Source organism: Trachypithecus francoisi, unplaced genomic scaffold (genome assembly GCF_009764315.1).
Source record: "Trachypithecus francoisi isolate TF-2019V2 unplaced genomic scaffold, Tfra_2.0 Lachesis_group17, whole genome shotgun sequence".
Taxonomy (NCBI): Eukaryota; Metazoa; Chordata; class Mammalia; order Primates; family Cercopithecidae; genus Trachypithecus; species Trachypithecus francoisi.
This window is the reverse complement of record NW_022681462.1, coordinates 16116676-16139836: the sequence shown is the minus strand read 5'-3', so window position 1 is coordinate 16139836 and position 23161 is coordinate 16116676. Positions and strand designations below refer to the sequence as shown.

Here is a 23161-nt window from a genome sequence, read left to right as displayed (position 1 = left end):
CACGAGGTCAGGAGATGGAGACCATCCTGGCTAACACGGTGAAACCCCGTCTCTACTAAAAAAAAAATACAAAAAACTAGCCGGGCGAGGTGGTGGGCGCCTGTAATCCCAGCTACTCCGGAGGCTGAGGCAGGAGAATGGCATGAACCCGGGAGGCGGAGCTTGCAGTGAGCCGAGATCGCGCCACTGCACTCCAGCCTCCTGGGCGACAGAGACTCCGTCTCAAAAAAAAAAAAAAAAAAAGATTGACTTTAAGAGCCAGAAGATTCCCAGGAAGATCCCTAAAAGATCGCTGGATATTAAAGTATTCAATTTTAGACATAAACCCACTTACTAGAACATGTCATACTTTGCCTTGAGAATCTGCCTTCCTCTGGAGACTGGAAATCTGCTTTATTAATATCACTTAAGCCGTTACTCAAAGCCCTCAACACACATGCTCCTGCACACACACATTCCTACAAGAATTTGAGTGAACACTGTGTAACCTGAAAATAAAATTGCCTCAAATAACCATTATGACTTTTCTTATAAGCTCACATTACAATAACATTTGGAGTGAGAGCTATCAGTAGAGACAGAAATTACAGACTACGCATTCCTTGGCTAGATCTGAGCCTTTAAGGGCTGGGATGGTGTCTTTTTTCCTCTCTGTATCTCTAGTTTTGAACCTATAGTAGGTAATAAATTCAGTTTTGAGTTAAGAAAGAAGAAAAGAGGAAAGGAAACTTTGAAGGAGTCAGTGAGCAAATCATTTGCCCAATGAGAAGGAGGTTCCCAGGCCATCTCTTCCCTACACAGCCCTTGAAGAGGATTGCTCTCTAAATATAAGAGAACAGAAAAGGCTTTTCTTTAACTGCCTGACTTCTCTCAGTAGCACTTCTTTAAATCTTGAAACCATGCCCATTTGCATCAAAAAATAATCACCTTAACATTTTCAGTACACAAATACAACCCAAAGTGAACCTTCAAATGAAAACCAGAATAAAACGCACTGAGGAAGAAAAAGAAAGAAATAAAAGACAGATTGTGGTTTAAAAAAATAATAACAGCATACAACACACCAGGGGTTGGAAAAATTTCAAATATTCATTTATAGCAAAGATTGTGTTGAGTTTTGCTCCATTCTGCTATTCATGAGTTTCATATTCTTCCTTACATTAAAACTTATTTATGCTGCTGCTTCATTCTCTGCAGTCCCTGTGTAGCATAAATAATAACTTACACTATAGGCAACAAATGTGCACTCATGCACATGCCTGCATCACACCCAAAGATCAACCTCTTGATCCCTGGGAATTCATGTGATGAGCTAATTTCCAAACTTCTGTAAAACGAATACTAGGGATGATACTAGTGAAACAGCATCAGGAGAACCTATGTGTGGGGTTGGTTTCCAGACACTGGAAGAGTTCTGGGTTGATGTATTCAGAATGTCTTGCTCAGACTTCCACATAGTCACATCCAATTATAAACATTCAGATATTGAGGAGATCCCAGAATCATCTGCTTCCGAATTCCTCATTTTACAGACAGGGGAATCAAGCTCAAAGTGAAACTGCTTGCCCATAATCAGATGATGAGTTGGTGCTTCAGTATTCAATCCAGTTGTCTCTCTACTATGCCACAGGGGGACCAATATTTTGCACTTAATAGATAGCAAGCTGGCAGTTCAACAAGAAAATTCATCTAGAGTCTTCTTGGTAATGACTTCAAGATCTAAATTCAGTTTCTATAAATAATTGCCAATTTTTGTTACAGTTCCTAAAGAATGCTGTGCTACAATTATCAATATTATAATTAATGAGTTCTAGCTCTTCTTTTTTGTTATCCTTTTTTAAGTGCTAGTGGCTAACGGGAATAAAATACGAAAAAGAAAAGACGCTTTGAGGTTTAGAAAATCTACAAAGTGGATATTCCCACTGGCTACATGCTTTTACTTCATAACTCCAACCCTAGCCACACTCAAGGAGACAATGCCTCTAACACAGTGCTTCTCAAACTTGATTATTATATGAATGTAACTGTATTAGTCTGTTCTCATGCTGCTATTTAGAAATGCCTGAGACTGGGTAATTTATAAAGAAAAGAGGCTTAATTGACTCACAGTTCCACACGGCTGGGGAGGCCTCAGGAAACTTACAATCATGGCAGAAGGCACCTCTTCCCAGGGCTGCAGGAGAGAGAATGAGTGCAAGCAGGGGAAATGCCAGACGCTTATAAAATTGTCAGATCTCATGAGACTCACTCATTATTGCAAGAACAGCATGGAGGAAACCACCCCCATGATTCAATTACCTCCACCTGGTCTGGCTCTTGACCCATAGGGATTATGGAAATTACAGTTTAAGGTGAGATTTGGGTGGGGACACACAGCCAAACCATATCACTGACAGAATGCATGCAATCATCAAATAGATCAGAGTGGAGCAGAGATTCTGCATTTCCAATAAGCTCCCAGGTGATTCTAATGCTGCTTGTCACAGGACCACACTTTGAGTAGCAAGACTCTAAAGGACCATTCACAGTGACCAAAGTATCAAAGCTGTGCAAACCAAAGCAGGTGACTAGGAGTAAAAGCCCAGTCAACAGCCCCTAAAAGCAATGCTTATAATGAAAATAGCAGGGCAGAACCAGCCAACAAAAATTAGACACCAGCTAATTAAATAATGTCCTCTGAAACTTAAGTCTACCTTATCTGGATGTCAATGTCAGAAAAGCTCATGTCAACATGCAATGGCAGTATGTTGTACTTGTTCAGGAAACTCACCTCAGAGAAATAAATCTGGAAGCAGAAAGGCAACAAAAATTCTAATTCTCTGTATTAATATGCAGGAGCAAGGAATAAATGAAACCAGAGCACTTTCAGTTGCTTATAAATAACTTCAACGCCAAGTACAAGGAAATGAAAAGATCTTTAACGAAGCCAGTGGCATGCAGCACTGAGTCCAGTTTTATCCTTAGTTTACTAAACAAACCAAACCACCATGTCTAACAACTTTGCCTGGAAAATACATTTTGTGCCAGATGGACATTATTTCAGAAAATCAAATGGGCAACTTAATTTCAACCTTTCTGATTAAGTAGATTCTAGCCTCTCCATGAGCATGCGTCCAACCTTTCCCCAAGGGAATTGAGTGGTAACATGGAGAGCATGACCGTTTATTTGGCTTAAGGAACACATTAATTTATCTGGTTTATAGAATTTAAACATCTGACAAATGACAGTGGGGTTGATTTTATTCATCAGCTAATTGCTTTGCCACCTGGAGCTGAAGCTTTATATATGCAGCTTATAAAAGATCTGAAAAGGATCTCAATTATTCTTTAATTTGTTCCTTGAATATAAAGTAGGAAAATCTGGCTTAATCAAACATTGTCTCAATTCTACTGGGATATGTCTAGTTACCTTATAACAAGGTAAGCTTTCATTTAATCATATGATATGATAATTCCCCACTTTCAAGCCAAGTATCCTCTTAGTTACAATCAATTTTCCACTGAAAAAATAAACATTGTCTCTTTACTGAAATCTCGGTAGAGAAAAATAGCCCTTTTTAATGAAACTTGCTGCTAATACAACCACACTAGGAATTTTTGTGTAGGAATCCATTAAACCCCGTAATTTGACATTGCTGGTAAATTGCAGAATAAAGTGAGTTCCATGAACAATTCTCTATGCACATGGCCATTCTTGGCACACGTGGAATAAATGGATAATGAGGGCACACACACACACAGAGCATTACTGGAATCTATTAAATCTCACTTAATAAATGTTTTAATCAAGTTGAATTCTACAATTTATCTGAGAGGAGAAAAAAAGAGAGGAGAAACTGGCAGTCATGCAATTTCTTTAATTGCACCAAGTGAATCTGAAATGCCAGCATGTGCTTGAAGGCTGCTGGAAATCCCAAGACATAAAAATGGTAACTGGCAGGCAACTGGGACACCTCCTGAAATGTAATCCTGCAACAAGCTGAAAGTTAGATTGTAATACCATTATTTTCATGGCTCAGGGTATTGTGGGTTTAAAGCCAAGTATTTGGCCCCCATCTTACCAAGTTTCTCTTTCTCATTTCTTACAAGCCCCAGGAAGGGGCAATACAGCTGCCAAGAAGGGCTCAGGCTAGGAGAAATGGGGTTCAGGCATTGCATAGGCTTCCTGGAGCAAAGCAGGTCACCAACTAGTACCCTACCTGAGAAAGTGGGGTTCTGGGGCCTAAGGCAGGTGAATGGTAGAGGCACAGGCAGACAGGTGGCAACAGAGACCCTGGCACTAGGACTAGGGACTTGGGTGCAAGAGCAGGTCCCCTGTTTCTGGAAACCCTGCTGAAAGCAACACAGAACTCGAATCCCTTAGAAACCATCGAATATGGTGAGATGATGAAATAAAACGAAACTCAGGTAAGGGGGAATGTCACACCCAAACACAGACCAGGATCCAAGCAGGTGATGTGATCATAAGCAATAATGCAAGAGACCAAGCAACGGGCGAGTCCTTGAAAATTTAGAGCAAAACCAGTCCTGCTTCATCATCTTCCAAAACACCTAAAACCGGGCCTTCCTTCAAAGTAGCATGTTCAATAAACAAGAAAAATGTAGTCAAATAAAGCCTTGAATGTTAGAAACGAAAAAGATTCTAAGCGATATCTATTCCTTTGTACACACAGATAACATGAAGGCCCCAGATGTTTGGAATTAGTATAGCTTAGGAGATAAGACCTGAGACTCTGGAGTCAAAATCCTAACCCTATAATTCACTGAATGTGTTTCTTTGGACAGCTTTTGTGTTCCTGTGAAAGATAATAATAGTAACTATTTCATAGGGTTGCTTTAAGAATTAAGTGAGAAAATTCATAGACAGCAATTGTAATAGTGTCTGGGCTAAGTAAGAACTCAATAAATGAAGCCTTCTGTCATTATATTATTATTACTAGTTATTAGTTATTATTATCATTTTTATGTCTTGGGATTTCCAGCAGCCTTCTATTAATATTATATTATTATTATTACTATCACCATTATGAACTGAATTGTGTCCCCCTAAATTCATATGTTAAAAGTCCTAACCCCTAGTATACCTCAGAATGTGACTGTATTTAGAGATAGAGCCTTTAAAGAGGTAATTGAGGTTAAGTGAGGTCATAAGGGTAGAGCCCCGATCCAAAATGACTGGTGTCCTTGCAAGAAGAGGAGGAGACACCAGGGAAGCTGGTGCACAGAGAAAAGGCCATGTGAGGACACAGCAAAAAGACGAGCCAAGGCGAAATGCTTCAGGAGAAACCAAATCTGCCAACACCTTGATCTTGGATTTCCAGCCTCCAAAACTGTGAGAAAATAAATTTCTGCTGTTTAAGCCATCTGGAATTTATTATGGAAGCTCTAGAAAAATAGCATAGTCACCATCATTATTATCTGGCCCAAGTCACACTGCCAACTGTGACAGTGCAGAATGGGGACACAGCCTCCATGCTTGTTCCATCAGTTCTCCCTCCCACATTATTGTCCCAGATTTCCTGTTTGCTCTATTATACAAAAACATTGGTTCCTTGCCTGTTAAGAGAGGCCAAGCTATTATTCAAGAAAACATAGAAAGTCAAGGAAGGCGAATCACACACACAAGGAAGGCCACACTGAGAGCAGTGTGGCCAATATGGCGAAACCCCATCTCTACTAAAACTATAAAAATTAGCCGGGGTGGTGGTGCACACCTGTAATCCCAGCTACTTGGGAGGCTGAGACACAAGAATAGCTTGAACCTGAGAGGCAGAGGTTGCAGTGAGCCGAGACTCCACCACTGCACTCCAGCCTGCCTGACAGGGTGAGGCTCTGAAAAAGAGGAGGGAAGGGAAGGGGAGGGGAGGGGAGGGGAGGGGAGAGAGAAAAGGGAAGGGAAGGAAGAGGGAGAGAAAAGGGAAGGGAAGGGAAGGGGGAGAGAAGGGAAGGGAAGGGAAGGGGGAGAGAAAAGGGAAGGGAAGGGAAGGGGGAGAGAAAAGGGAAGGGAAGGGAAGGGAAAAGGGAAAGGAGGGGGAATGGAAAGAAGGAAGGCAGGAAGGAGGGAAGGAGGGAAGGAAGGAGGGAAGGAGGGAAGGAAGGAGGGAGGGAAGGAGGGAAGGAAGGAAGAAAACATAGAAAGTATAAAAAACATAAATATCTGGGAGAAAATCAAGTGTCTCTATCTCAGAGAGATATACCCGTTCTGAAATTTATTCCCTCTGTTCTCTATTTGGAAGTTCAGGCTGGAATCCAGTGCTTTCGTAGCAATTTCTCTCTCTCTCAGAATTTCAAGAGTTATTGCATCTGAGCAAAGGGCCTGGCACATGAAAAGAGACAAGCTGAAACCCAGGGGCAATAGAACCAATAAGATGAAATGTTTTCAACTGGACTTACAATCGGAAACATTTTGAGAGCACATGTTTGTCTAGTGACTTCCTTCCCTCCGAGGTGGTTTTCTTGGGTGCTGATGCTAGGCGTGCTGTTGGTTGGTTGTACAGATACTCCAACCCAATCAGCTTCTCCAAGATGAAATTATGCAGTACACTGGGATTCCTAACTAAATGCATCCTTGCTCCCAATCAGCGAGTGTCCCAAGTGAGGAGAAATGGGTGGGTTGCATTTGTCTCTCTGAAAGCAACTGACATTCATCCCACACATTTTAATGTTTTGCCCTTCTTTCCCAGCACACCCATGTGCACACTCATGTGCAGGCCTGCCCACACGCCAATCCATAACCCCATTACTATATTCATCTATGCCCTTAATAGCTCTTACTCTAATTGCACTCCAGCAAATACACTTCTACTAACCTCTTCTGAGGTTAGTGTTGGTAGGTTGAGTAGAGAAATCATTTTGATGCTCCCTAGTCTAGATTCCTTGGAAATATTTTCATTTATCTGCAAGCACTTTTTAAGATCTGTTTCATAATTAGGGATGTTTCTTGAGCTGTGCCTACAGGCATAGTGTGATGTCTGCAGAAGGAACACAATAAAGCAAAAAATGCATCCCTGCCTCTCGGGACTAGTTCTCTGCTAGGTGGAGACAACATGAGTGTGACCAGCTGGCAATAGAGCACAGGGAATTCAGTACAAGAGAGAGAAACATGGGGGCCTAGCCGGCCGGGCGCGGTGGCTCAAGCCTGTAATCCCAGCACTTTGGGAGGCCGAGACGGGCGGATCACGAGGTCAGGAGATCGAGACCATCCTGGCTAACACGGTGAAACCCCGTCTCTACTAAAAAAATATACAAAAAATTAGCTGGGCGAGATGGCGGGCGCCTGTAGTCTCAGCTACTTGGGAGGCTGAGGCGAGAGAATGGCGTAAACCCGGGAGGCGGAGCTTGCAGTGAGCTGAGATCCGGCCACTGCACTCCAGCCTGGGCGACAGAGCGAGACTCCGTCTCAAAAAAAAAAAAAAAAAAAAAGAAACATGGGGGCCTAGAAGCTCTTCACAAGCTGTTTTTACAGTGGACCTCAAGGGCCCGAGACCTGAGAGCAGAGAGTTTGGTACAAATGCTGGCAACAATAGCTAAGGCTAGGCAATAAGTTTGTAGAAGCAGATAGATAAGTAGGTGAACTTTAGGTACCACATGCTAATGATTCTCAGATTTCTATCTCCATCCCCTTTCCTGGGCTCTGACTCACATGAAGCTGAAAGACTTCAATGTCTTATAGGCCTGGGGAGAATGCTTGATCTGCCATCGGTTGGCTGCATGTAAAAGAAACCCAAAATTGTAGTGGCTTAACCAAGATTTATTTCTTGCTCACATAAAAGTCTGAGCTTGTTTGGGAGCTCAGCTCTGTAATATCATCAAGGGTCCAGGCTCCTTCTATGTTGCTGCATCGTCATCCCTAAGGTGTCATCCTTGTCCACCTGTTGCAGAAGGCTCATTACCATGGAGCAGCATTCCAGCCACCAGGAAGGGACAGCCATGCCCTTATCCTTTAAAGGCATGATCAAGCAAGAATTTGGTCACGTGCTCGTACCTAGCTGTAAGGAAGTCTGAGAAATACTGTACAGTCCTCATTACCAGGGATGCTATGTGCTTCCCAAGACAGCAGATGCTGGGAGCCAAGCAACAATCTGTGCTCCTCACAGCAGACTCCTCCCATTGCTGCCAGCATCGTGTCGCACCGGACTCAGCACCTCTGTCTACCCACAATCCAGCAGTCGGTCTGTCAGCTCTACCTTTAAATTAAATCTCAAATCTATCTATTTCTTTCCATTTCTAGTGCTGGGATGCTAGTTCACAATGTCATCCTCTCTTGCCTGAACTCCACAAGGTCTCTAACTTTTCTTCGTGCTATCACTCCTGACATGGCAGCAGAGTATCTTTTAAAAATGCAATCCAGCCATGTTCCTACCCTGCTGAAACCGTCCAGTGACTTCCCATTGTACTTAGAATGAAATCCCAAATTCTTGCCATGGCTTACAAGGTCCTACATAGTCTGGTGTCTGCCTAACCAATGACTTAAATGTTTTCTACTTTTGTTAATTGAAGAATAACATACATCTTTAAAATGCACAAGTCTTCAGTATACAGCTTGCTGAATTTTTACCTATATGTGTACACTCATATAACCACCACCCAGATCAAGATATAAAACACTTTTAGTATGCCAAAAAGCTCTCTGGTGTCCTCTCCCAGGTAATACCTCCCCACAGATACCATGATTCTTTCTATCACTATAGAGTATTTTACCTGTCCTTGGACTTTGTATAAATGAAATTACACAGTATGTACTCTTTTATGTCTGACTCTTTCTTCTTAGTATTATACCTGTGGGATTCATCCATATCACTGCATACAGCATGAGTTCAGTCTTTTTCAGTACTAGATAGTATCCATCGTATGAATGTACCACATTAATTTTTTCATTCCATTGTTAATGGACATTTGGGTAGTTTCCAGCTTGAGGGTATTATAAATAAAATTATGTGAACATTTTTGTACAGGTCTTTTGGTGGGCATATTCACTCATCTCTCTTAGATAAATACCTACGAGTAAAATTGCTAGGTCATAGAGCAGATAGTATGAACAACTACAGTCTTTGACCTAATTGTATGTTATTATCCCCATTGCTCACTGTTCTCCAGCACACTGACATTCTTTCTGTTCCTTGAACACACAAAGTTCATTCCTGCCTCAAGAGCTTTGTACACACTGTTCCCTCTTCCTAGAACACCCTTCCCCTGGTCTATTAGAGCTTGGCTTTTTCTCAAGACTCAAGTTTCACCTAGTACTGTAATTTCTAATTTGCTCTCCATTCATTATGCTCTGTTTCCCCAAAGTCTCTGGCATTCATCTGAAGGAACTCAGATTTATCACAATGCACTCAAAACATACCCCCACCCCAACAACCACAAGTATACCTCCCAAATCCAATGTGTGTATTCTACTCTCTCCCTCTTCCCATAGAGTGAGCACCTTCTGAAACTAGCATCATGCCTGGGCATTAACAGGTGACCTTTGTTCTCCTGTGGACAAGGAGTCAGTGACAGACCTGGAGACGTGCCTCTTCAAGAAAGAATTCACTTCTCCCTTCAAGAAAGAACTCTGTGTGACTTTCCAGGTCAAGCTCACATTGGCAACCTTGTGCCTTTGGTCTTTCAAATTCCCTGTATATGCACAGTTCTCCCTAACATTCCTCATTAAGACACATTTTATTTTCCAGAATTTCATCATTTTTTCCAAGATCACTTTTTGGTATCTGATATGGTTTGGCTGTGTCCCCACCCAAATCTCATCTTGAATTGTAGCTCTCATTATTCCCATGTGTTGTGGAAGGGACCCAGTGGGAGGTAATTGAATCATGGGGGTGGGTCTTTCCCATGCTGGATTCATGATAGTGAATAAGTCTCATGAAATCTAATGGTTTTATAAAGAGGAGTTCCCCTGCACATGCTCTCTTACCTGCAACCATGTAAGGCATGACTTTGCTCCTCACTCACCTTCCACCATGATTGTGAGGCCTCCCCAGTCATGTGGAACTGTGAATCAATTAAACCTCTTTCCTTTATAAATTACAGTATCTTAAGGATAGATGGCAACTCTGCTTCCAAAATGACAAGGATGAAAAGGTTAAGAGATCAAACTTTCATCTTAAAACTTTTGTTCCAAGCAGAAAGATGTCCCAGCCGCAGATGGAATGTATGTTGCACAAAGAATGTACAACACTCACTCTTATTTGATTTTCAGATACTAAAATTTATATTTCCAGGAATGTTTGGAATTCCAAATTCACTTAACTGGAATTAAAAAGTAATTACTGAAGTGGAAAATATCTAAGTAGCCAGAAATAAAACAGAAAAAAATTAACTTCCCAGACTACACTCATAATAAATGATTTCCCTACTTTCTGGTGGTTAATCATTTCTAAATACTACATTCATTCAAAATTATCTGCCTTCCTGAGCCTCCAAACTCAGTTATTACCTGAGTTTTGTGCCATGGGCATCTGCTCCTTAGCAGTAAACCAGATCATCGTGGTGCCATAAAACATCCGCTTGAAAACCGAGTGCGGTTAAAGAGCTCTTCAACACTTCAAGTAATTCAGCCTCCATTGCTCAGGCAGAAAAGATCGACGTGAAGAAACACAGCAAGAAGATGCAAAAAGTCTCTTTGGCTTTTGTTATCTCTTTACTTCCTCCCATCTCTCTAGCCCATTTCCTTGCTTCTCACCATAAAATATAACTTCCCTGGAAAAAACAAGAGTGATTTTTCTTTAAAATGTAAACAGAAAAAAAAAAAAAGAAGAAGACTAGAAACAAAGATGCCATCTGTTAACAACGGACAATTCTGGGTACTAAGAATACGAATAGGCTTTAATTTTCTTCGTTTTACTCTCCTGTATTTTTCAGTTGTTCAAAAAATAATTATTTAGATAAATAAAAATTTAAAACATGCCCTATGCATTTCAATGCTCTGTTCCCACCCACCCTAACCCCGAAACTATTTCAGTATAACATCCTGGCAATCCCTGGCCCCCAAATAAATGGGAAATACGATTTTTCTTTGAAACTTTTCTGCTCCTTTCTCCCTTTTCAATATTATCTCCCCTACCTACCATGACAGCCTCACCCTCCACCCGAGAATCAGTACTTTCCCATCTAGGGCTTAGAAGTCACTCCTTCAAGGATTATTGGATTTTTATTATTTTTTATTTTGAGATAATTATAGATTCACAGGAAGTTGTAGAGAAATGTACAAGCAGGTCTTGGGCACCCTTCACCTAGCCCCCCATGCCTCCATTCCAATGTTAACATCTTGCTGAACTATTGTACTACAGTACAATATCAAAACCAGGAAATTGACACAACACAAATCATAGAGCTTATTCAGATTTCACCAGTTATACCTGTTTGTTTGTATGTGTCTGTGTCTGTGTATGTGTGTGTGTGTGTAGCTCTGTGCAATTTTTTCACATGGTAGCTTTGTATAACCACCAGTGCAATGAAGATACAGAATTATTGCATCACCACAAGACTCCCTTGTGCTATCCCTTTATATCCATGTCTACTGTACCCCCCTGACCCTACTACATCTCCAATTCTTGGCAACCACTCCATCTCTATAATTATGTTATTTCATAAATGTTTTATAAATGGAATCATGCAGTATGTATCCTTTTGCAAATGGCTTTTTTCCTTGAGCATAATTTCCTTGAGATTTATCCAAGTTGTTGCATGTGTCAATAGCTCTTTCCTTTTTAAGTTGAATTCTATGGTATAATGTACCACAGTTTGTTTTACCAACCACCCATTGAAGGACATTTGTGTGGTTTCCCATTTGGGGCTATTAATAAAGCTGCTGTGAACATTACTGTACAAGTTTCTGAGTGAACATAAGTTTCCTTTCTCTGGGATAAATGCCCAAGGAGAAGAATTGCTGAGTTGCATGCTAGTTGCATGTTTAGTTTCTTAAGCCACTGCCAATAATTGTATAGTCTTACATTTCCATTAACAATATATTAATGATTCAATTTCTCCAAAACTTTGCCAGCATTTGAAGTTATTACTATTTTTTATTTTAAACATCTGAGAGGTGTAACTCATTGTCGTTTAAAATTGCATTTCTCTAATGCTTAATGATGACAAACATTTTTTCATGTGCTTATCATCTGTACATCCTCTTTAAAAATGTCTGTTCATGCCTTTTTCCCATTTTCTAAATGGATTGTTAGTTTTTTAATGTTCAATTTTGAGAGTTCTTTATATATTCTAGATACAAGTCCTTTGTCGGATACACAATTTGCAAATGTCTTCCCAGTCTGTCATTTGCCTTTTTATCCTCTTAATATGGTCTTTTGCAAAGCAAAAAGTTTTAAATTTCAATGAGGTTCAATTTATCAATATTTTATTTTCTGGACTATGCTTTTGGTGTCAAGTCTATAAACCTTTTGTCTACTCTAAGTTCACAAGGATTTCCTCTTTTTTCTAGAAATTGTATAGTTCAGTGTTTCACATTTAAGTCCATGATCCATTTTGAGTTAATTTTGCATAAGGTGTGAGATTTTGGTTGACATCCAGTTTTTTGCCTATGGATATCCAATTGCCCCAGCACCATTTACTGAAGACTATTCCTCCTCCATTGAATTGCTTCGGCTCCTTTGTCAACAATTAACTGGGTATATTTGTGTGGATTTGTTTGTGAGTTCCCTATTCTGTTGCATTGATTCATGTGTTTAGCCTTCTGTAAACACCACACTGCCTTGATTATTAGAACTATATAATAAACCTTAACATTAAAAGAATAATTTCTCCCACTTTCTTCTTTTTTCTCAAATTTATTCTGGCTATAATAGTGCCCCTCCTTTTTCCTGTGAATTTTAGCAGGCTTTAATAGAAATAACATTATACCTATAGATCAATTTAGAGAGAACTGACATCTTTACTATGTTGAGTCTTCTAATCTGTGACATGTCTCTGCAAATATTTAGGTCTTTCATTTCTTTCATCAGCATTTTGTCATTTTCAGTATACAGATCTTGCACATATTTTGTGCCTAAGTATTTCTCTTTTTGCAGCATCTGTAAATAGCTTTTTAAAATTTTAGTTCATTGTCAGTATATAGCAATGCAATTGAGTTTTGTGTGTTGATCTTGTATCCTTCAACGTTGTTAAACTCATTTATTTCTAGAAGTTTTTTCATAGATTTGGGTGGATTTTTCTATATACACAATTACGTTATCTGAAAATAGAAGAAATGTACAAGCAGGTCTTGGACACCCTTCACCTAGCCCCAACGCTGCCACTCCAATGTTAACTTCTTGCCGAACTATTGTACTACAGTGCAATATCAAACCCAGGAAACTGACACAACACAAATCATAGAGCTTATTCAGATTTCATCAGTTACACCTGCATTGTGTCTGTGTGTGTTTCTGTGTGTGTGTGTCTGTGTGTGTGTGTCTGTGTGTGTGTAGAGGCAGTTTTCTCTCTTCTTTTCCAATCTGAATGCCTTTTCTTTCTTTTTCTTGCCTTGTTACAGTGGCTAGAAGTACTAGTATTATGTTAAATAAGACTAGCGAGTGCAGACATTCTTGCTTTGTTCCCAGTCTCAGAGGGAAAGCATTTAGTTCTTCACCATTAAATACAATGTTACCTGCATTTTTTCTAGAAGCTTTTTATGAGCTTGAGGAAGTTCTCATCTATTCATAATGTACTGAGAGTCTTTGTTATAAATAGGAATAAATTGTGTTAAATTTATTTTCTGACCCAAGTGACATTATCAGTGATGCTGGAATGGTAAATTATGTTGATTCATTTTTAAATATTGAATCAGCCTTGTATACCTGAAATAAATCCCACTTGGTCATAGTCTATTATTGTTTTTAATCACTGCTGGATTTGATTTGCTAAAATTATGTTGAATATTTTTGCATTTAAGTTTCTGAGAGATAATAGTCTATAGTTTTCTTTTTTTCTGTTGTGTTTGCCTGGTTTGGGAACAACAGTAATACTCACCTCATAAAATTAGTTGAATGATGTTTCCCCCTCTTCTATTTTCTGTGGGAGACTGTATAAAATTGGTATTAATTTTTCCTTGAACATTTGATAAAAATCCTCTAGTAAAATCCTTCCATCTAGGCCTGGAAATTTTTTTCAGTAGCTATTTAATTACAAATTTAATTTTTAAATAGTTATACAACTATTTATGTTACCCATTTAATCTTGGCTGAGTTTCAGTAGCTTGTGGTTTTTAAGGAATTGGTCTATTTCTTCTAAGTTTCTCATTTCTGAGCATATTCCCCTATTATCCCTTCAACAGCTACAGAATCTGTTGTGATAGCCTCTGTTTCATGCCTGATATTGGTTATTTGTATATTTTCCCTTTTTTAATCTTTGTCAATCTTGCTTGAGATTTATCAATTTCATTAATTTCTTTTGAATAACTAGTTTTTTGTTTCATTACTTTTTGTATTGTTTTCCAGTTTTCAGTGTTACTGACTTCTGTTCTTTATTATTTCATTTCTTTGATGTGCTTTGGGCTTCTTTTGCTCTTCTTTTTCCTGTTTCTTGGGATGAGAACTTAGGTTATTGATTTGAAATCTTTTATCTTTTTTACATAAGTGGTTGGTGTTATAAATTTTCCTCTCAACACTGCATCTCACAAATATTGATTACATTTTTTTCATTTTTATTTGGTTGTATTTTTGTTTTATTTCCTTTAAGGTTTCTTCTTTGATCTACAGATTCCCATTGTCTTTCCACTATCAATTTCTAGTTTGATTTCATTATGCTCCAAGAATATATTCTGTACAATTTCAATCCTTTAAAACATTTTAGCTGGTTTTATGATCCAGGATATAGTCTTGGTGACTGTTTTGTGGGTACTTCAAAAGAATGCAGATTCTACTCCTGTTGGGTGAAATATTCTACAAATGTCAGTTTGATCCTATTGTTTGACGATATTTTTCAGTTCTACTGTATCCTTGCTGATCTTCTGTCTACTAGTTCTATCAATTGCTGAAAGCGAAATGTTGAAGTCCCCAACTATTCAATATCCTCTCCCCCATCTATCATCCCAATCCCACTCTCCACCCAAGGATCTAATACTTTGCCTTTTGGAAGCCAACCCCTTTAAAGGGTTTAAAGTAGGGGAGCCACTCCCTTGAGGATTATTGGCACTTTACACCAAGGCCCTGAGCACAGGTGAGATGTGGTAAAACCCAAGGCTGAGACTTGCTGAAGGTAGGTGCCAGAAGAGACACAGCCACACATCAAAGTCAGCCCAGGAGACAGCAGATGAGTCAATCAAGCAAAGCCAAAATTAATTCCAACCAGTAGGCTGGGAGAGGCCAAGAGCCAAATGGAGTAGCCAAAAGCCAGAGTCTCAATCAGCAATGAAGTCAGAAACCAGCCAAGAAGCTCAAGAAGTGTCAGGATCCAGGACCTGGGAGGACATGTGAGGGTGTTATTTAATTTTATCGAATCCTTGATGGCCTAGCACTCCTATGATAGGGTCAAGGAACACCTTCTGGGCCATACTGTTATTCATCTTAAAGGTGTTCGTAACTTCTAACACAACCCAAAGGATTGCTATTGGGATGATTTCTGTCATAGCAACAAAACAGCGAGGAAGATATTTTTGAGGTATATTTTCTGCATATTCTAAAATCACTCTAAATGAGTCTCATCTGACATCTCATTAGGCCTGGTCAGGAGCAGAAATGCCTGTTGAAGCGTCATTAGGCAAGGTAATGTCTAGGGGCAGTGATTTTAGGAAAAAGGGGTAAGACTTCCACAACTTTAACTGATAAGCAAGACGTCTAATAACCCACAAACTACTATCCCAGACTTCTAAGAGGCAGAAGGCGCCATTTAGATGCACCTTCATGATTAACCCACCCCTACCTTATGGTATTCAATTGGGGATAGCTCTGAAATGATACTGACAATATTCTTTTTTAATTTTTATTTTAGATGCAAGGAATAATGCAGGTTTGTTGCATGGTTTGTTGCATGGGTATCTTGGATAATGCTGAGGTTTGGGGTATGAATGACCCTGCCACCCAAGTAGTGAGCATAGTAGATAGGTAGTTTTTAACCCTTGCCTCCCTTCTCTCCCTCCCTCATTTTGGAGTCCCCAGTGACTACTGTTCCCATCATCTGTAATGATGCTGACAATATTCTCAACTACATCAGCAAACTGCTAATGACTCTTATTCTTTGATACCAACATTCCAACGTGCATGACAACCCAGTTCAAGGCCCTGCCCCTGTCCTGCAAGCATGAGGTTTGTCCTTAAATCCACAAAGGCACTCTGCCTGCGGTCTGGCCTGGAGCAGTGCCCTCAAAGGGATGTGACAGACCTGGAAGCAGAGGCCCTCAGGAGGTGCAGAGAGCTGTACCTCTTTGCTCAGAAATGAGAGACAACAGCTTCATGTACTTCACAATCAACCAAAGTCGATCCCTTGCAGACCTCCACAGGACACCACCCATTGTCCTATCCCAGGCAATGAGAAAGTTGCTGGCCTCACAAGACTTCTCTCCAAGGTTTCAGAATTCCCCAAGATCAGGCATACAGGTGTGCAGTTGTAAAAGAAGTGCCAGGGTACCTTCGTAATCCTTCACATGCCACTGGTGCCAGTCTAATATGTATCCAGAAAAAGATGAAACAGAATGCACCCTCAGGAGATTACCGATTTATGTTATCACATATTTTAAATGAGGCACAAAGTCTACACGAAAATAAAGTGGAACCAGGGCAACTGCAGAAAGTCCCGATCCCATGGCAAGTGAAATAGTCTAAGTGCACTGAGCCGGATCACTGCCTCATCAGACCAAGACACTATGTAGTGGTAATGTGCTGCTACAATTCAGTACTGGACCCCAACAATAAAGCCGGGACTGTAATTACTATAATGACCTCCCACTGCTATTGTGTCTTTAATGAAGTCTTTATCAGTAGGCATTTGCCACTTAAACCTAACTCACTATAACTACGGCAGCGTATCATCTACATTTTCACAAAGAATTACTGAATCATATTTCTGTCACAAAGATGAAAGGGAATATTTCAGTTCAAGTGCCATTTGCAGACAAGCTGCATAAAGAAAAATCAAGCTGTCTTTTCGCGGCACTTTCTGACAAGCGAAACTCAACCGAGAGATGCCCGGGGGTTTTGTGTATGTGTGTTTTGGCTGCGCTAGGTTTCTTTTTACCACAACTCCACTTCCTTTCTACACAAACTACGGGGAAAGAAAGACACCAAATGAATAACACACTTGATTACATAAAATTTGTTGAGGTAGAAAGGGACTGAGACCCTCCTGTGAGGCCCAGAGATGCTGAGGGTGCTGTCCCCTCACACTGAGGGTGACAGGCCAGGCCAGACCCACAGCTTACACCTCGCAGCTACGGGCTCTTCCCGCTCCATGGCAAGGCAGCCAGGGCAGCTGAAAAAGCCTGTTTTACCCGACGAGGCACACTAGAAGTACCCTGGGCCTGGAGAGACCACATTCCAAGTTCAAGTTTCCAGTCATAATCACTTCCTTACGTTAGCATGAAAGCCAGGGCTCAGACGGCTTTTTGGCAGAGCCCAGCTCAGCAAGCCAGACAGCCCTCTGTCAGGAAAAGCTGCCCCAATTCCAGGCCTCCTAAAGGGTGTCAGCCGGGAGCCTCTCCCTGCAGCGCTTGCCCCTTGAGGACGGAAGCATGAGCATCCCGCTCCAGTCCTCACTCCTCTGAGATAACTTTGGTCCACCTAGGATCCAGGGAAAGCCCCCACCCCCCGCCCAACCCCCAACCCCTGGGCCCAGCGAGTATGAGCCTCACTGGCCTGCACCCAGCGGCCAGGCTGTGGTGCCAGCCTTTGGGCTCTTGCACATCACCAAAAAGCCCTTTTGGCTTTAAAACCTGCTCCTCCAAAAGGCATAAATCCCTTCAGAACTAGGGAAGGGCCTGTGCATTGCATCGGTAAGAGCTGGGGGTAGGGGGTGCTGTGAGGACCCCCAAAGGAGAGGAAGGGGTGAGGGAGTCGGGAGAAGAGTCTGGATCTGCTCTGGGGTCAGCACGGCACTGGGTATCCCATGGTGGGACCCAGTGACTGAGCGGCCTGCAGCTCTGCTTTCCTCCCAACTTTCTGCCTGCTTATTTTAGGGGTGCGAACTCCAGCAGGGAAAACCTGGTGCTGCCACCAATTTCCACCTTTTTTCAGTGTCATCTTTGGCCACAACTGCTCCCTGCTTCCTTTCGGTTCCAATTTCATTTTAAACAACATAAAGGTTTTGCCTAGACACAGAGGAACTGAAAATGAGAGCCAAATGGAGAGTGGAGAAGGAAGCATGCTTCCTGGGGGGGCGCCCCAGGGGAAATTTTATTCAATTTTCTCCCACATATTTGCACCCACCGGGGAGTGTCTCAGGTTTTCCCACCTTGGCAGGAACACTTGCCTGGAAGGCGCGACCCAGCTTAGGTGTGGCCACTGCTGCTGGCTTGTTTCTATAACTGCACTGCTGAAGTCAAGGAGTCAAGCCTGCGAAATCCAGCAAACAATTCCATGTTCAGAGAAGAAATCGAAGCTGCCCTCATCCCTGAGTTCAGCAATAATTTCAGGATGCTTAATGAATTTTTGTTTCCACCTATTGAACAAAAGTATCCCTTTAGCCTAAAATCTACACACTTCCGATGACATAGGTGAGACCAGGAAGCTGGACTTGGTGATTGAATACTTTCAGGCATGGCACCTTGCTGGCCATTTGTCCTTGTTCTATGAAGAGCTCTTCTCAGTAGAGATATGTGTCTTCATATCTTCAGTTCTTTTTGCTTTGCCTCAGTCCTCTTTGCTTTGCTTTTCCCTCCTTGGCTGGCCACTGTGCCAGTGTTGCCACTATCGGTTCGTTCTCTCCAGGGTCTGCGCACAGCCAGGATGCATCTTGGCCAGTGTCAGTGGGAAAATGGGGCTCTGAGCACGGTGAGCCTGTGTTTATGAAGATCACTGCCACTGCCGCAAGTGGACTTCTCATGACAGCCAACACCTGGGCTCCCAGCCCTCCTTGATTGAGTCTGCAGCCCTCACAGAGAGCTTAGCCCATCGACTGTTTCTGCTAATGCTCTCAGCTGCTACCTTTTCAGCTGACAAAGGACCCAGCCGAGTGATGAAAGACATAAGCCAGAATCCACTCCATGCTTCATCAGACAAATGCTTGGCTTTCTGGGGGCCACACACCTTCTACTGACTGACATGTTTCTAGGTTCTTTACCACGCCCTGCTGCGGTACACATTAGGATGTTTCTCCGGGTAAATGCCAAGGTTCTCCCTGGAGGGGAAAAGAAATGTCAGAAACGCCGCTCCTATCAGACAATCTGAAATTATCACATACCTAAAAAACATATTATCTAGAAAGAATCTCTCCTAGACATGATTTTCAGTAGAGAGGTAATTCCCACTCCTAGACACGATTTTCAACAGAGAGGTAATTCCCACCCCCCATAACATGGAGCTGAGCCCACAGTACGTCATAAATATTTGTTGAATATAAATGAATGATGCGTGCATAGATGAATAAATGATTTTTCCCCTAGTGACATACCTGATTTCCTTCCCTGTTCCTTTGCTTGCTTTATTCTCAAGCATCTGGTTGCCATTAACTTATAAAAAGCCATGTTTTATTTTCTACATGGAAGATGATGGGAACAGTGCAGGAGATAAGAGAACTAATATACACTACTATGAAAGAAAAATAAGAACAGAAAAACTGAGAAAAAGCAGGGGTATGTTTATCTTAGAATATCTGTTCTCAACCTTGTCTGTGCATGAGAATCTCCTGAGGAGCTTTAAAAAGTACTGACGCCGGCCAGGCTCAATGGCTCACACCTGTAATCCCAGCACCTTGGGAGGTCAAGGTGGGAGGATCACCTGAAGTCAGGAGTTTGAGACCAGCCTGGCCAACATGGTGAAACCCTGTCTCTACTAAAAATACAAAAATTAGCCAAGTTTGGTGGCAGGTGCCTGTAATTCCAGCTACTTGGGAGGCTGAGACAGGAGAATCGTTTGAACCCAGGAGGCAGAGGTTGCAGTGAGCCGACATCATGCCATTGCACTCCAGCCTGGGCAACAAGAGCGAAACTCCATCTCAAAAAAAATAAATAAATAAAAAAAAGAAGTACTGACGCCTAAGTCCTACCTCCAGAGGTCCTGCCTTAATTAATATGGGGTGTGTTCTAGCCATTGGGATTTTTCCAAGTGTCCCAGGTTATTAAGCTGTACAGCCAAGTTTGGGAAACACTGGTTTTTAAAATGTCTGCCCTAAAAGACTAGATGCTGGCTAGAGGAGAACAGCAAACTTGGCTCTGAGCCTCTTAGCAGCCAAAGTGAAAAGAAAAAAACATAATCCATTGCATGATCCACAGTGTTCATGGGATAAAATCAAACCCCAGTTGTTTAGAAATACAGTCAACCCTGAGACAGACAGTAAGAGATTGGCTGGGGGTCCTCATGAAGAAGACATGGAATGAACCAAGCAGCAGCATCTTCAACAGTGTCCCTATAGTATTCAATCAAGGAATATTTATTAAGCACCCACTATGAGGTCAACTCTGTTCCAGATAAACAGACAGACTTAAAACTTGCGGTGTACGTCCAACATAGCATGTCTGGTAGGTGGTGGAGCTAAGATTCAAAACACAGGACTATCGGACTCAAGTCCATGCTCACTCCATTATCAAGTAGCATGGTACTACCTGGGAGTAAATACAATAAGTTTTGGATGACCTGTGGTTACAATATGCTTTAATATGAGATAATAGCATCATTTCAGCCACTATTCTTAAAACAAATCTTCAAGAAGTTAGAACCACATGATTCCAGCTCTACTTAAACTACAGATGCATTTATCCTTTCTCCCAGCAGAGGTATTCCTACAGGCATACCAGTAAACATAGGACATACAACCCAGGATGTTCATTGTAGTGTTATTTCTAATAGCAAAAGACTAGAAACCATGCAATGGGGTACTGGTTGAATAAACTATGATATATCCATGCTATAGCATAATATACATCTATGAAACATAAAGAAGACAGTCTGGGCAACATGACAAGATCTTGTCTCTACAAAAAAAAATTTTTTTTAATTAGCCAGTCATGGTGGTATACCCCTGTGGTCCCAGATACTCTGGAGGCTGAGGCAGGAGGATCACTTGAGCCCAGGAGGTAGAGGCTGCAGACAGCCATGTTCGCTCACTGTCATGGGTGACAGAATGAGACCCTATCTCAAAAAATAATAATAATTTTTAAATGTTTAAAGATAAGGAACATCTTTGTGTTCTGACACTATGAATGAAAAAATAAAAAACAAGACAATGTTCAGGACAGTGTATATATAATAGGATGCTTTTTGGGTAAGGAAGGAAGAAAAATAATAATATATATAATAAACTTGCTTTTGTTTGCATAAAAAGCACCAGAAGAAACACTAAGAATCTAAGGACAATGGTCAGGGTAGAGGTGAGCACGATGAATAAGGACAGGACAGAACAGATTCCGAGCACACATATCCTTATATTGTTTAAGTCTTCAAACATGTTAAAGTATTCCCCATTCAAGAAGAGAAAACAAATAATGAAAAAGGGAACTAGATGAGGGCTGAAGTCCCTCAACTAGTAAGTGGTAGAGCTGAAATTTGAACCCAAGTCTATCTGTTCCCAAGTCCATAGTCTTGACACCATAGTGGTCACCTCCGCCAAAACTTAGGGAAGAAACTCACCAGGTGTTAGCCAGCTTGGGAGGCTGAATTGGCTGCACAGGGCCCTGCTGCCACTCTCAGATCTCCCCCAAAGGAGTTCAGGATCTAGGGGTTTCAAAGCACCATTGCAATCAGGTATGTTTGTTTGTTTGTTTTTTAATCTCCATCAAAGAATAGGGCAGCAGTACCCAACCAGTCCGGGTGGAAAGCCATGTGCTCTGGGTTCACTCTAACAAAGACAAGTTGGGTACATTTAAATTTACAGCCATTTGTAATCCAAGCATTTAGAACTCATCTGTTTAGGGTGAGTTGTGGGCTATAAACCCTCCTGGTAACAAATAACAATACATGCCAAACACATTATACCTGTCGACCTGGTTTATGGCTGTGTCTTGGCTTATATTAAGGAAAGGGCTGCTTCTGTCAATACAAAGATGCTGTTCCACACTGAAGAGAAATTTCAAACAAAATCTAGAACTTTACAGCCTGTCTGCTCTGATTTGGAATGGTATGTAATTTTTTACCCTCAGCTTCTTTTCTCAAGTTTGAAATCATCCCAAAGCTGCCTGAGAAGATACTTAGAAGAATTATTTTTGACATCTCAGGCACAGATGGTAGAGCTGCCCCCGCGATGACACAGCTGATCAGAAAGTGTTTATGCAAAATTCCCCCATTGCCCACCATGTTGGAGAAGCAGGTTCAGAAACAAAGGGTGGCACCACTGACCTGGACAGTGTAGAAACTCTTCCTAAGTTGTTGGTCCCTGCCTGACAGGGGATCTTGCCTAAGCTGAACTGGTCTCCTTTTTCTCTTGGAGGGTAGGAAAGGAAAGATGGATCAATTTCCCTCCTTTCTCTCGAACCCAAGCCAGCCATGCTTGCTTTGCTTCCAAGAAAGTAACACGAACTGCCTGAGGTTTGTGGTTTTTCCAGGTCTGGATGAGGAATAAAGAATTATTCTATAAAAGGGGCCCAGATTGACAATACATTGGATTTTAAATTCAAATACATAGAGCCAGGGTCTATTTGATGTAAGATGATTAAATGAGAGACTATTGTCGGCGGTCTTAGATTCCTCCTTTTCTGTCTTCATTCCCCCTTCTCTTCTCTTGGTAACCTAGTAATATCTACGTCAGTTTGACTAGCTTGGGCACCTACTGGGTCCTTAGTCCATGGTGCTAGAAATAAGATGGTAGTGGAAATTAGGGGGAAAAAAATCTAAAAAGATCACTCCAACAAAATATGATGAACACTACAATAGAGGTGTTCAGACTGTGCTTTGAGAGCATAGATAGGGGGCTCTGGGAAGATCAGGGAAGGCTTCCTAGAGGAGGTGATGTTTGAGCCCAATTTTTAAGGTTATATTAGGAGTTAGCCAAACACTGGCTTCAAGTTCAAGACCCTGCACTTCAAAATGCCACCAGAACCAGCAGCTTTAGCCTATTCTCAGTCTCAAGCAAAATGTCCTATCAT

General features: G+C 41.3%; 1 long non-coding RNA gene across 2 annotated transcripts in view; it reads right to left on the bottom strand.

Moving 5' to 3' along the window:
• Positions 1 to 23161, bottom strand: part of LOC117099750 — a 51417-nt gene that overhangs the window by 12619 nt on the left and 15637 nt on the right. Inside the window, exon 3 of one of the 2 annotated variants that reach the window (XR_004443987.1) lies at positions 17044 to 19263. The exons of the other annotated variant lie outside the window; for it this stretch is intronic. This is a non-coding gene — a long non-coding RNA (uncharacterized LOC117099750). Of the gene's footprint in view, positions 1 to 17043; positions 19264 to 23161 lie in introns of those variants that run through there. 2 annotated transcript variants of the gene reach the window in all.